General features: G+C 52.1%; 1 long non-coding RNA gene across 1 annotated transcript in view; it reads right to left on the bottom strand.

Moving 5' to 3' along the window:
* Positions 1-8,515: 8,515 nt before the first annotated feature.
* Positions 8,516-14,489, bottom strand: part of LOC144137744 (uncharacterized) — an 82,139-nt gene continuing 76,165 nt past the window's right edge. Inside the window, exon 2 of the long non-coding RNA XR_013315726.1 lies at positions 8,516-8,696. This is a non-coding gene — a long non-coding RNA (uncharacterized LOC144137744). The remainder of the gene's footprint in view (positions 8,697-14,489) is intronic.

Below are 14,489 nucleotides of genomic sequence, written 5' to 3'. Positions count from 1 at the left end.
ACACTGCCAGGTCGCAGAACTTAGTGCGTCAACCCATCCAGCGCGGCTCCCGACTAAACCTCGGTAATGGCCGCAACCAACACTAAAGCTACGAAGCTCTATCTCAGACACCGGTTTCGCAAGATCGCCGATTGCGTCTCGTTCCTCGCTTTCAACTGTAGCTGCCTCCTCACACGGTTTTTCCCTCTCCTTCACAACCTCCTCGGGAGCTCTCATTCTTGGCTTCGCAGTCTCCACGCCTGCGTTTTCGTGTTCTCCATCGGCCTCCTCGGTTACACTCTCACCATCAAGACTACCAAACCCACGCGCCATCTCCGCATCGTTCCTACCCTCTTCAAACGTTCTGAGCTCCTCATCCTCCGTCTTTTCGCGTTCTCTCTTACTTCCTCTTCCATTTTCGGCATCTTCAACCCAGTCTACCTTCTCAGCTCCCTTATCCGGCTTTAACGCCTGCTTTTCCTCAGCCTGATCGTCAACTCCCTCTGTTTTTCGCTCCGACTCGTCACATGATTTCTCGTCTTCTATCTCCTTTCTCTTCTGTGCGAGCTCCTGAACGCCCGACCTGGAGTTCGCTTTCTCGTGCAACTTACGAGCGTAATTGGGAGCGCGGCGGGCCCCACTACTTTCCTGCGCGACTCCAGTCTCCCCCGCTCCACCGATTAGAATTTGGGCACTGCCCGTGCCAGCAAGTTCAGCATGCATTAACGCAGTGCCCGGTGCAAAAGCAGCTGGCGGCTCTACACCCGCGACAACGGTGTACCGGACAGAGGCACCGCGACAACGGTGCCTCTGCTCCTATACCGGACGCGCTCGCTTGAACACTCCGCGTGCTCGCCTTCCTTTCCATGCAGCTGTTCACGGCTGAGCCGCTCACTTCCCGTGCGCAGCCACGGCCGCTTATCTCGTCCTCGCGCGGCTTCAAATTGAAAAACGGGCTGCCCCCATTCAACTTTGCTGTCAGCGCGTAACTGGGCCTGTTCGTAGGGTTCTGTCTCATGCGCTGCCGCTCCATTCCCAAACTTTGCCTGCGAGGCTGCTCGTCATTTTCGAGCATCACTTCATTACACCGCTCTACGGTATCACCGGCCGCGCCTACCTCGTCGCTCCTCATCCCAATGTCCATTTCCGCGCTTTCGACATCGGCGGAAATGCTAGCCTCGTGTAGGGAGTCACGGCTGCTTGCTTTGTCATCGCAATGTACAACCTCCAAACACTGGCCGGAACCATTCAACCTCGCTGTTGCTATACAACTAGCTGGGTCTGTGCCCCATTGTTTCTGCTCGCGGGTGTCCGAGCGCAAGGGCGTCTGCCTTCTCCGCTCCAGCTCCAACTCATACCTTCGCAACCGCTCTTCAGATTCGAGCTTCAGCTTTTGCATGCGCTCTTCAAATTCTCGCGCTGCTTTTCTCTCGCGTTCTTCGAATTCGTGCGCTGCTTTTCTCTCGCGTACTTCGAATTCGCGCACTCTTTTCTCCTCTCGCTCTTGAAACTCCAACTCCATTCGCCTAATAATCATTGTTTCGGACTCCGCTTGGACCACCCCTCCTGACGCCATGTTCGCCAGCATGCTCCGCGTGACTACCATGCAACCCAAGACTCAGCCTACACCGCCACAACGAAGCGCAAGAAATCCCACTCACCCGCACCTTCGGTGGTCGGCCGCCGCGTCGTTGGCCCCGTGCGCTGGCTTGGCTCTGCCGCTCCGCTCCGCGCGGGGCTCGGCTGCCGCCGATGAAGGCGTGCTTGCGTCCGCTTGCTGCCCCTGGCTGTGGCCTGGTGATTTCTTCTGCCAAATCCTGTCGACTGCGCCAGTAAAGATCGTTTCCCCGAATTCCGGTGTCGATCAGGAACCCAATCGCCCGGGCTCCGGTTGATTTGGCAGGAGGCTGGCTGGGTGATGGTGTTGAAGTTCTTGGAGATGGCGGTCGAATTGACGAACTCGAGGCGTTGAAGTTGATTTAGTGAAACGGAAGTTTATGTACAGCTATTTACAGTACGAAAACTGGGTACATGAATAATAAAAGAAAAACTGCAAACTTCAGCTAGACGCTAGCTCCGAGTGCGCACAAATCACTCGAGCTCCTCAACTCCGTCTAACTCTTCCTATTCTCGGAGCGTACACAAACCGCTCGAGAAACGACGGCCGAGACTCTGTCTCGCCGCAAGATCCGTCTAGTTGCCCGGTGCGGCGCTGCACCCTGAACCTCCGACGCGATCTTAACCTCGACTAGGGGGCTCCTAAATCCCAACCTAGCGTTAACGGTCGAGACTCCTTGTCTCGCCGGGAACTGCCAGCTCAGCGCTCAGACGAGAACGATTTCCAACGGCCAAGTTGGGTCTTATATAACCTCGAGATCACACTCTCTCGGGAACGCCCCTGTAGCGTTCGTACACGCGTATGGGCGTGCCCAAATACACGTAGACAGCTGTCACTCAGCACGCCACGGAATATTCATTGAGGCGCCGCCACCTTCGGGTCAACGGCACGCTCGTAGACGAGCAAGTTCGAGCGACCCCGCGGGGCGAAAACGAAAGACGGCGACAGTGCGTCATGCTGACCAGGGCGCGACAACAATGGAGACGCCGGTAATCCCCCCACCTCTGCGCGTCAAGTAGACATTCCTGGAATCCGGCGCCGCAGTCTGCCTTCTCAATGGGGGATTATCCTTGAGGAATGCTGTGGGCCAGACAATCCGTCTCCCGCGCACTCCGCGACGAATTAGCGGTGGTTGCAGCGCAGTGTCGGTAGTGCTACGTCGCTAGACAGAGCGGCGCGTTCTCACGCGCAGGCCGGGCGCCTGGCCGCTAATCTAATAAGTGGACCTTACAGGTGGGGTTCTTAGTGGAGGAATTGCGGATGGGGATGGGTGTTTTGGGCTGACTTCGCACTCTCCTATCATGCGGCGAAAAGTACCGAGCTGCTTGCATAACGGGCAGGTCTTGTCGTACTGATTTGGAAACATGCTATTCAGTAAGCAAGGGTGAGGGAAAGATCCTGACTGAATCTGTCGATACAGTACTTGCTGCTCCCGCGTGAGTTCTGGGGGCGGGGCAGAAAGTTTCTGCCTGTCCTCTCAATAGTGCCGCACTATCTTTCGGTAGGTGACAATAAGTTCACCTATGGCCTCCTCCTCAGCCGTTGCCCGGTATGTTAACGCGTGAGCCTGGCGGTGGGCAAACTCATTGCCCTCCACCAAGGAGTGGGCTGGAGCCCATACTACTTCAACATGGCTCTGTGGAGGTGTTTTGTCTCTCAGGATGCGAAGTACCCGCCGGCACGCCCAGCCTGACTGGAAGTTCCTGCACGCCTGCTGTGAGTCGGTGACACCTTGGAAATTCCCGGAAGGGTTATGGCTAGGGCAATTGCCAACCCTTCCGTTTCTTCCACCTCTCTGATTTGAAACGATGCGCTTGTCAGCAGCTCGCCCATAGTTGTCACCACCGCCACTGCTCTGGTCGTCCCCTTGTTTTTGGAGGCGTCTGTGAAGAAAACACCGTTTTCGCTCTCCAGTAGCCTGTTGAGGGCACGAGCCCTAGCCTCACGCCTGCCGCCATGGTTAGCCGGATTCATGTTCTATGGGAGAGGCTTGGTCTTGATTGCGTCTAGCCATTTGTCCGCAAGCTGTTCTCGATCGGTCAGCTCTGCCACGCTCCAGCCGATTCTTCCCAGGACACGGCCGCCGGCCTTAGTGTGACTAAGCCTCTGTTTTTGGCTGGATAGGTGGCCCTCAACCAGCGCGTCCACCACTGTATTGTGTAGAGCCATCTGGAGGAGCTTGTCCGTCGACGCACTCATGGGAACTCCGATGGCTTTTTTCACTGCCTTGCGTATTATTGTGTCCACCTGGCTCTTTTCTCCCTTGTTCATCAGGAGGTTCTTATTTCTTAACACCACAAGGGCTTGTACCAGCCTCAGGGCGTCGTTCTCCTTCAGTCCTCTCCACCTTGTTGCCACCCGCCGAAGCATGTGCACGATCTGTCCTGAGGAGTTCTTAAGCTTGCGAACAGACATAGTGGCCTTGTTGTCTGCCTAGATGGTGAGCCCCAGAATGTTAACACTGGGTCATGGAACGATGTCTTCGCTCTCTAGGACCACCTTCACGTCTTCCTTCTGTGTCTTGGGCACCCGAGGGCGGACAACCACCAGTTCAGATTTTTGAGGCGAGCATCGCAGTCCACACTCTTTCGCGTATTTACCAACCACATCTGCGCCTCCTTGCAGCGTCTCTTGAAACCACCCTAAGGAGCCCGCTTTCGTTGTCCAGAGCGAAATGTCGTCGGCGTAGAGCGCGTGCCCCAAACCCCGAAACCATCGACTACTCCGAGCGCCTTGGGCAGGCCTAATAGTACCATATTAAAGAGAAGAGGCGACAGGACGGGTCCCACCTTGATTCGAGCGCTGCGGCTTGTCAGGAAATCCCGCACATAGTTGTATACCCGCTCTCCGCACGGTGTGGCCTCAAGCTTCGCTAGGATGCTAGCATGGGCGACGTTGTCCAACGCTCCCTTCAGGTCCAGCGCTAAGATGGCTCTACGCGATTGCTTGGTGGCTTGTTTCATGACCTCTTTCTTGAGTTGCAGCAGTACATCCTGCGTGCTTAAGTGCCTCCGAAATCCAAACATAGAGTCCGGCATCAGATCAGTGCTGTCCAGATGTTTTTGCAGCGTATTCAACACCATTCTCTCTATAACCTTGCCCACGCAGGACTTGAGGGAGATAGGCCGTACGTTATCTATGTGTGGTGACTTCCCAGCCTTTGTGATGAACCTGACTTCCGCCTCCTTCCAGCTGCCTTTCGAGTTTCCAGTGCATGCAAAACACGCCGCTTTCCCAGGCACTGTTCATGTGTCCAAGGAGCTCTTTTCTGGATTTGTTGCTCAAGTTGTTAAGGAGTCTGTAAGTAATAGTGTCCGGCCCTGGGGACCTGCATCTATTACTTTCAGAAATGGCCGTTCATAATTCAGAGTCGATGAAAGGCCTGCCCAACACCTCATTAGAGATGCCTGTGTACGGCCCAGGTTGCTCCACACTCTCCTCCCTATTCAGGTACCTGTCTTTGAGGTCTTCCATGAGTTTCTTCGCATTTCCTGCGTAGTTGTTTAATGTACGCGCCATGCTTCGGTTGTTAGCGCGTTTGCTGGCCAGTGGGTCTATGAGATGGCGGAGTAATTGCCAAGTCTTACGGGTAGATAGTGTACCCCGAAAACCGTCACAGAGGCTGAGCCAACTCTCTTTACACAGCTCGGCGGCATACTGAGCTGCTTTGCTGGTAATTTCATTAATATTCTTCCGCTATTTCCTATTATGTCGCTGCTGTCTCCAGCGCTTGGTGAGGCTGCGTCTGGCTTCCCACAGGTGCGCCAGTCGTGCGTCGATGCATGGTGTCTGGTGCGTCGTGGCAATCTTCTGCGTGTACTTGTCCACCAGCGCCAGCTGCTCCTTTTCCCAGTTCTCGTACGGCCGGCCCTCCACCACCTCCTCTGAACGGTCTTCCTGTTCTTTTCTTAGCTTGTCCAAGTGCGTGATCCATGCCGTCCCCATCCTCGCCTTAAACGCCGGTCCTTTGATAGTTATACTTAGTACATAATGGTCCGAGCCCAGGTTCACCCCCGAATTCTGTCATGTAGAATCGAGGGTGCCAGCTAAGAATGATAAATCTGGTGTTGTGTCCCTTGAGGTGCTTGTGCCTGTACGGATAGGAGTGTATGGTTTGTTGAGGAGGGCGAGGTCAAAGTGGTCAATCAGGTTAGCCAATGTTCTTCCCCTCTTACAGCAAAACTGCTGTCCCCACGTCGTGTGAGGAGCGTTCAAGTACCCCAGGATAAGCAATGGTCGAGAGCCTGCCTTCGTCGCGGCGTCCTGAATTGTACCGACGATATCTAGACCTTTATTGATTGCTCGGCAATACGCGTTGAGACCAAACACATTGTCTGCGCTTCCGATACTTCTGCTATTTAGCTCAATCAGGGTGTGCCCACAGCCCTTTTGGGCAGTCAAGTGTTGGGTAGCTGCGATGGTGCCACGCAGTAAGACGGCCGTGTTTCCCTCCGTATGATCTGTATTAGTTACGAATCCGGGGAGTCAGGGTCTTTTATTTGTCTCTTGCAGAGCTATTAAATCTGGCTTGTACTCGAAAGATTCCACGTACTGCTGCATCTCTCCCAACTTTTCTCTGATGCCACGGCAGTTGCACTAAGAACTACCACGAAGTCAGCTTTTTTCTTAGTTCCGGGCTCCATCTCGGTTCTGCCTGTGATTCATTGAGGTAAGGCTCCCTTCCGCACTTGTCTTCACATAAGGCACCCACTTCTTGGTGTTGTGAGCAAGTAAAAGTTGATTCACGTTCGGCTCCAACGTGTCCATCTTGGCTACCCTAGAGCTCAATTGCGTCATTTGCGCCGTCAGCCGCGATACCTGGCTTGTGAGCTGCGATACTATATCTTTGATTTCCTGCATAGGCCTGCCCCACGTGAGTTCTTCCTCTGTAGGCGTAGTTGCAGTCTCATCGTCTTGCTTTGGCGATTCGGGCTGGGTGTCCCTTTTGGCCACCTTGCACCTTATGTCATTTCCACCTTGGCGTCTGTGCTCTACAGCCTCCACCCTGGCTAAAAGAGAACTGATCAACTCGTTTTGTTTCTCTAGTTGCTCTGTCTGTTTCGCCATCAGGGACTTAAGTTGCACGCGTTCTTGACAGCGTTGTTTTCTTTTCTGCCCTAACGGGGGAAACTCGCTCTGGTATGAGATGGGAGATCTCCTCAATGGCGTGAGGTTCCGAGACTTGGATCTCGACCTCGACACCCGCCGGCTGTTGCTGCTGCTGCCAGAAGCTGTGGATTCTGTGCCCGCCGGTGACCGGTCCCGGGACGGTCTTCGCTGCGGAGTTGTAGACCTGTTGCGTCACCGTGCATGTTGGAAGGTCTGTCTATCGCACGTGCCTGGCATGGATGTCCTGTTACTGGAAGTGGACCTGGAACCCGAACGGCTTTCCCTTCTCTGGAAGTGGGTACTGGAGCAGTCTCGTCTTCCATGCTGTCGATCCAGGTCGGCCCTCGTGGTCCGCTCTTCCAAACGGCGCTTCTCAGACTCTCGTCGCTTCATCACGAACGGCACCCTGAAGCGTTTCGGGCAGCCCTTGGCAGCCGTCAGGTGGGAGCCTCCACAGAGGATGCAGTGGGGTTGACAGGCATGACCAGCCTGGGGATCCCGTAAGCCGCACCGGTGGCACGCATTTACATTTCGCTGGGGACATGCCATCGCCCTATGTCCGACTTCATGGCGGACGTCGCAGACCGGAACCGTCTTTTTGTACAGCGAGCACGGGTATTCGGCTCCGAAAAGGGTTATGTAATAAGGGACTTTGCCGCCAGCGAATGTGAAAAGGGTTATGTAATAAGGGACTTTGCCGCAGGCGAATGTGATGACGACCAGATTAGATTGACCCAATCTTCTGCATGCGTAGATTTCATGCTTGGATTTATCTATATTTTGCAAGAGTTCCGCCTCCGAGATACGTAGCGGCACTCCTCGGATGAGCCCTTTGACCGAGTCATCAGGAGCGAGGCCATAGAATTGTACGGGGTGGCTTATGTTGCCCAACTTAATTTTCTTCACTTGGCTCAGAGCCTTCGCTGCGTTCTCGAACGGAGTGCTAATTGTTGAAGTGTTCTGTTTGGCGTCAAAACAAACTTTTAGATTGGCCTGCCGCCAAGAGAAATTGACGGAGTTGAGCAAGGCGAGAGAAATTTCCACCAAGTCGTCTACATTGGCAATTTTCAGGCCACCCTGGGGACGTAAAACTAACTTATAATCGTCCCTGGGAAGCGGACTTGGCTTGGATGCGGATCTGCGTAGAGGCTGGTGCGATGGCGCTGCAGTGGAGGTCGTTACGGCTACCTTGTTCACTGCTTTCCGCTGGCGTCGTCGCTGGGCCCTGTTGACGACGTCGATCCATGTTGAATCCTTGATGGAGTCCTATGTGAGCTCCTCATGATCTCTCTCACTTGATTCTTCGGCCATCATATCTTCAGGTTCACTTGCGCTCAGGATCGCTGAGTCCGCAGCGCGGTCCCCAGCGGCGACGGTCGAGTCCGACATTGGGCGCGTTCGAGCTGCTCATACAGCGCTCGAAGTAAGCTTAGCACACCTAGTAGCGGAAAGAGTCCGTTATTTGGTGAAAAAAGCACTCACAGAAGCCAAAATGCTGTCCTCCGGTGCACGATGATGAGTTGCAACAGGCCCTGGTGTTGAAATCAGTTATTGATTTGAATTCCAGCAGAGGTAGGTGAAAATCTGCAGAGTCCACGCAAAGGGTGTTCGCTCTCTGCGTCGTTTTTTCCTCTGATTAGTAGACGATTCTCTCAATTTCTGCACATTTTTTCCGGACACCAGCTGGGTACGCGCCATCGTAACCTTCCCAAGTAAGCCACTCGCTTTAAGAATCTGTTTTACTTTTGATTTTATAAATGCTACTGAACTGAATGTCACTTTGGAATAAGTAGAGTGAAACGAGTAATCTTAGTGGAACGTCTTTTTTTTTATTAGCCACACATTATCGTTTTATTGAATGTAGAGACACCTTCTTATTAATGCAAATACCAGTGTCCTTTGTGGAACCTGTACCATTGTAGGGAATACACTCGCATCTCAAGTCATAAGTCGACAGAGACCAACAGAAGAAAGGAATTCGTAGTGAGCACTGAAAGGAAAAAACAAATTCTATGTGAATATTTTACGATGACGACTTCCAAGTCTTGTCTGTTGAATCTACAAGCGTTCCCACGACCATGATTTTTTGTTTGTTAGCAAAATACTAAATTTACCCCTTGTTAGCGAAATACTAAATTTACCCCGGCTTGGAGATTCGCTTCAGAGGGGTTTAATTGGGGTGAAACACTAAAACTGTTTTGTTGGAGATTTTTAATGGCTAAACACATCAGCAGTGATCTCTTAAATGTCTCTACACGAGAGTGAGATAACCATGAATTTGCGCAAACACTATTTTTCCCTTTCTACATTTCAGCGGGGAATTTCCGAGAGTCCATCATTAGTGAGCACCTACCCCCTTATAATATAGTACACCCGAAATTTCAAGTTTCAAGGACGGGCTCTTTTCGCTGGGCGTTGATGAATCAGTCGGTCGGTCGGTTGGGTGTAGATATAGGTACAGCTATAGATAATGTATATATAATTTGGGCTCCCACATGAGGCGTGTGGCTATAGAAAATGCCATGCACTGTGCTGAGAGTTTCCGCGCGAGATATGGGAAAGCGGGAAATATGGATTGAATTGAACAAACGCCCACTGTATTTAGCTTGAACTCTGCTGAATATTTTGTGTCGTACGGCAAAACACTACGCACGCCAACTACCACATTGCCCATCGGGCTTCTTGTGCTCGAGCTCGTACTGCGCGATACGGGAGTGACCCCACCGCTCTATACACAGGTGCTATAGCCCCTACCTTGGGCGCGCCGGCCACATAGCCTGTGCAGTTACGCATACTACTACCGCAACCTCAACCGATGTGCCTAAAGAAATAGCCGTTGCCCTGGCAGCCACTTCCCGTCATGAACCAGTTACTATCCTCACCGATTCGTATACAGCCTGCCGAAACTACCAGATTTACCGCTTTTCATTATCAGCCCTACTCATACTCAAAAACTGATCGAGCACGCCTAATATCCGTATTGTTCGGGCTCCTGGACGCGCCGCCATCCCTGGCAATGAAGCGTGCCATGCCGCGGCTCGCGATTTAATACACGGAGGTATTTCCGATGGTGGCCAATGTCTACCCCCTCAAGATAAACCCCACCCACTGAGTGGCTACACAGAGGAGGATGGGAGGAGAATAAACATTTATTCAGCGTAAGTGCTGAAGGCAGGGCACTCGCCCGGTTGAAGGTATCCTTATTCCCGGATGCCCAGGCTGAGACTTGCCGTCGAGGCCCTCTTTACCAGTTCTTGCTGGTGTCCAAGATGCAGATTGACCAGACGAGCCATCCACTAGCCTGATAAGGTGTCGGCACCCTACGCCAGACAGTTTCAGGCCCTTTTCTCCCCCTCTCCCCCCCCCTTAAAACCCATTAGCTTAGCTTACCCATCCACTGCTCAAAAGATGGGAAGGGGATAGATGGTAGGTTTGGAGTTTGTTGGCATTCCCATACCTGGTGGCAAAAGTGCCGGGTGTTGGAAAGAACTTGCAAAGGGAGTGACACTGAGTGGGGTAGATAGAAAGGATGAGGGTGCTGTGGGGATAGGAATTTGTCTGCTATTACCGAAGGATGGTGGCTTCTCTGGTTAACCGAGGGTGAGGTAATGGGAATTTCCTTCTGCCAAGCCTACTCGCGGTGAGCGCAAACACGGGTGGCGCTGCGAAGCGCGTCTCCGTGATGTTGGCTTAGAGATTCTCTCCTCTGTCGTCTGCTTCACTTGAGACTTGCGCTCGCTCTCCCTGCTGTTTCTTTGCGCTCGGTTCACTTTTGACGCTTGTCCGCACGAGAGTTTTTTTGTGCTTAACATTTTATCATAATAAAAGACTCAAAATCGCATACGTGCACAACCTCAGGGTGATATTAAAAGTATTGTTTTGGATACCGCTACGGAAGAAATGTTGCCAGTGTCGCCCCATTCCTTGCGAAGCCGGTCCTGTACAGAGCGCGAAGAGTCGGAGCTATGCGTCAGCTCCTGTATCCAGCAATCTTTCGAAAAAGGGAAAAGTCAGCTGCTAATAACCGACAAAAGGTAAAATGCATAACCAAACAAACTCCTAGGCCTTAGGGGCTGTTGGTTTTGGCAGAAGGCATTACGATACCCGGTAATCGTGTGCAAGGTAAAACAGTTTTCACAAACTTGCCGAACGCTCCAAAGTGTTGTATCGCATCGCTTTACGTTGTCATAGCATGAAAGTATGCCAACATGCTCTATGGGCCACAAAAATGTAGGTTGTGTTCCAAATAACCTACTGTGTGTATATGCGCGGGCTAGTTTTATACCAGGCTTCTAACCAGTATCCGTACTGGTCTAACAGTATCCGTACTTATTAAGCAAAACAGGTCGCGTGTACGGTAAAAATATAGTAACACTATGTTTGTCCAGACCTAGAGGCATATTTCAGTACATTTCCCACAGCCACATCTTCACAATATTCTGATATGCGTTACAGTAAAACTGCACACAAGCGAAGGAGTAAGCGAAGGAGGATAAAACTTTAGTTAACAGTGAAATCGAGCTGGTTAGTGGGCGTGATCCCCAGACCAGGACAAAAGAGTAAGAGTAATTTTCTTCAATTTATACAACGCCATCCCGAGTAGGCCAGTATTTATCATTTACGCCCGAAAGGCCCGAAAACAATAAAGATCTGCTTGTACTGAAAACCGGCAGGTATAGTATTTATTGCGTTCGTTGGCGAGTATATCAAGCCTTCAACACCGTAATAATGTCATAACTGTGCGGGTTGAGATTCAGTTCGTTGTGATAACGATGGTTACGATAGAAATTTGGAGCACCAAAGCTGCCTTCGAGTACACTGGACAACACTGTCTGGGGCACGATCGCAGTGGCGTAGCACGAACCTTTTCATTGTATTTGCATGTGAATAACCAACGCCCGCTGCGGATATGCCCCATTTTGCACGCAGCCATGTAACGAAAGCCAGTTTGTGAAGAAGGTACTGTATGCCTTACAGCCTGAAGAAAATATCCACACGAACGTTGTGAGCTTCCCACGGCGCGCAGCTATCAAACAAAGCACTTGAATACTCCCTAAGTTGCTACCACTGCACGGCGGCGATCCGTGCTGCGGTGGCTAATCCGCTTGTCGGCGACTTCGAGCACCCATACCCTTGGCGGGCCGAATGCGGCCCCAACGACCGTAGGTGATGACAAAAGCCCTGGGCGCCATCTCCCTTTAGTCGGCGTGCTGCGTGCTGACGGTTTCCCTCAATGGCGGCATGTGGCCGATGCCCGGGACGCTGTTCAACGAGTCCCAGAGCGTGGGAATGCAGGAGATGCTTTTCCAGGACATCGACATTGGTGGTCCCGGGGACGTCGACCTTCGGCAGAAAGCGCCACCGGAGGCGACAGACTTTCAGATACGAGAAGGGGAAAGATGCCCTCTCAGTGTGTGTGTGTGCGCACGTGCGTGCATTTTGAACTCTTCGGAATTTTTCCTGATTGGTGCCTCCCGACCACAGCGTGGAGACATGAAGAACAGGGATGGACAAAACAGTCTATTTATTCTCGCGCCACCAGGAACGCAATGCCTGTGTAAGAATACTTCTTCTGTCGTCGTAGGTTTATGAAATACCCTCAAAGAAGCACTTCGTTGGTTTGTTCGTCAACTGTTTATTCTCAGTTCTCGTTGGAGCCAATGGACCTCTCCCGGGGTACGTCACGCGGCGGCCGTGACGTCACGGCGAGCGCACGTGCTGGGTGTGGCCGGGAGGGTGGTTGGCAAAACATTCGGACCCGCGCGCGGCGCGTATGCAGTGAGGCTGCATTACACGCGCGCAAAAGTGGAGTTTGAGTTTATGTGTTCGGTTTTCTGATGCCGGTGGGTTGCTGTGCTCTCGGCTAAGCAAATCGTGCGAGCAAAATCAGCGGCATCAGGCTTTGCCGCGTCCCCAAACAGGTAAATTCGGCAGGTATTGTGGATGCGCGCAATGCGCCGAAGAGGCTAGCAGCCCAAGCAGCGACATTGTCCGCTCTTACTCATAGCCACGTTTCTCATTCTCGAACTTCTGCTGTTCTTCAAAGCGCAGTCATATCGTCTACATTAGCAGTCCGCGCTAATTACTGCCATGAAATGATGCTGTTTATTAACCATCTGCTATCATGTAGTATCCAGCAGAAATAGTACCGGGGGTTGGGGTCAGATGGAAACTTTCTTGCAGGGAAATATTGTCATGTTTTGGTGAAATAGAGTACTGTATTAAAAATACAATGAATGCCTGACCTGCTATAGCTACACGAAATAAATGTTTCGAAGAAGTATCCGCGATAGCCGCCTGCCGCCAAATCGACCACGACAAGTTTGGTTGTATGGGGAGATCTGTTCAAGACGAACGAAATTAAATGCAATAAAGTTTTACCTTGATCAATAATATTATGCCTTGAGGACGCAGCAAAACTGACATGCTTGCCGTGCTCACATGCATGTAGCATCATGCCTTCGGCGTGAGATGGGCCGCTCACGCGTCTCGAAAAAACTCGATATCTGTTGGCCCTAAGCGAACGGACTCAGTGGATGTATTCTTTTGTTGCGGCCTCCCGACGCCGGCGAATTCAGAGGGTGTACAAGGACACTAACTTTAACTATCATGAAATAACGAGTACGGATATTATTTCAGTGCCACTGTCGCAAGCTATACGCACTAACAATATGTGGCTGCTATGTTACTCTCACAATGGCGATGAGCCGTTTCGCGATTTTACTGGGGAAAATGTAACAAAGCAATCGGTCACCTACGTAGAGCACGACATCATCGCCATAATTTTATTTGAATAATTTTTGGTTTTTGCTCTTTATATTTTTGTTTTGTTGCTGCTAATTTTACTTTTTAATCTTTTCATGCTTTGCCTTCTTTTTAATCTTTTCATGCTTTACCTTTCCTTTCCCCCCTCGACATGAAATCGTTCGTAAGCCACTGTATCCGGGCGACGCAGAGTACAAGAACAGGGAGCGTATGCGCTGCCTGAGGCACCGCGCTCAGCTTAAGCGGACCTCGAAAACAACAATGAATGAGCTTTCCTTGGTATGTGTCCTAACATAAAGCATCATAACAAAACATTCTTGGAACGCGTCGCAAACGCACCAATCTTCAGAATGACTCGTTAATGCTGTCACGCACTGATTATCCGAAGGCGTCACTCGTCATATACGAAAGTGTTGCGGAGGTTGTTGGTGCAGAAAGCTACATGGAGGTGCGACGTCCGCAGCTAGGATAGCTAGACCCCCACCTGTAATGTAGGCGGCCAGCGACGGCCCGAACCATCGGCACATCGTTCTTTTCGGGCACTGCGCGGCCAGGCCGGGCCGGCGGCGCAGGCGCGTTCTGCCAACCGAAGCCGCATTTCGCGGCCGCCAGCAGGCGCCACCCGTCGCGCACGTGCGCTTCGTGACGTCACGGTGTTTACATACAGGGAGAGGTCCATTCGAGCAGTCGCCTGAGCGATGCTCGTCCGTGGGCCCCTCCGTGTCGTTCTCGTTGCTTTCTCCCGCTTTCGCGGTCACCAGGAGCCGGGCACCTCCCTTGCTTCCCGCAATTCTCCAAGCGGTCCCCTCCCTCCAGTCGTGGTGTCCCGTTACGACCAGAGGCGCCTCTTAATGGCCTTTCCTTTTTGGCGCCCGGCCGTTCTGTCGCCCCTCTGTTCTCTCTCTCCACGACTGGACGGAAGGTCCGCGCACAGTTCTAACGTCCCCCCCCCCCTCCCCCCCCCCCTCCCCTTCCCCGGATTGAGACGGGGCTCATTCTACGCTATGTTATTTCCAAA

This window comes from Haemaphysalis longicornis, unplaced genomic scaffold (assembly GCF_048455015.1).
Source record: "Haemaphysalis longicornis isolate Haplotype H1 unplaced genomic scaffold, Haemaphysalis longicornis Haplotype H1 scaffold_49, whole genome shotgun sequence".
NCBI lineage: Eukaryota > Metazoa > Arthropoda > Arachnida > Ixodida > Ixodidae > Haemaphysalis > Haemaphysalis longicornis.
The sequence above is the reverse complement of the archived record's forward strand: the minus strand, read 5'-3'. Positions and strand labels throughout refer to the sequence as shown.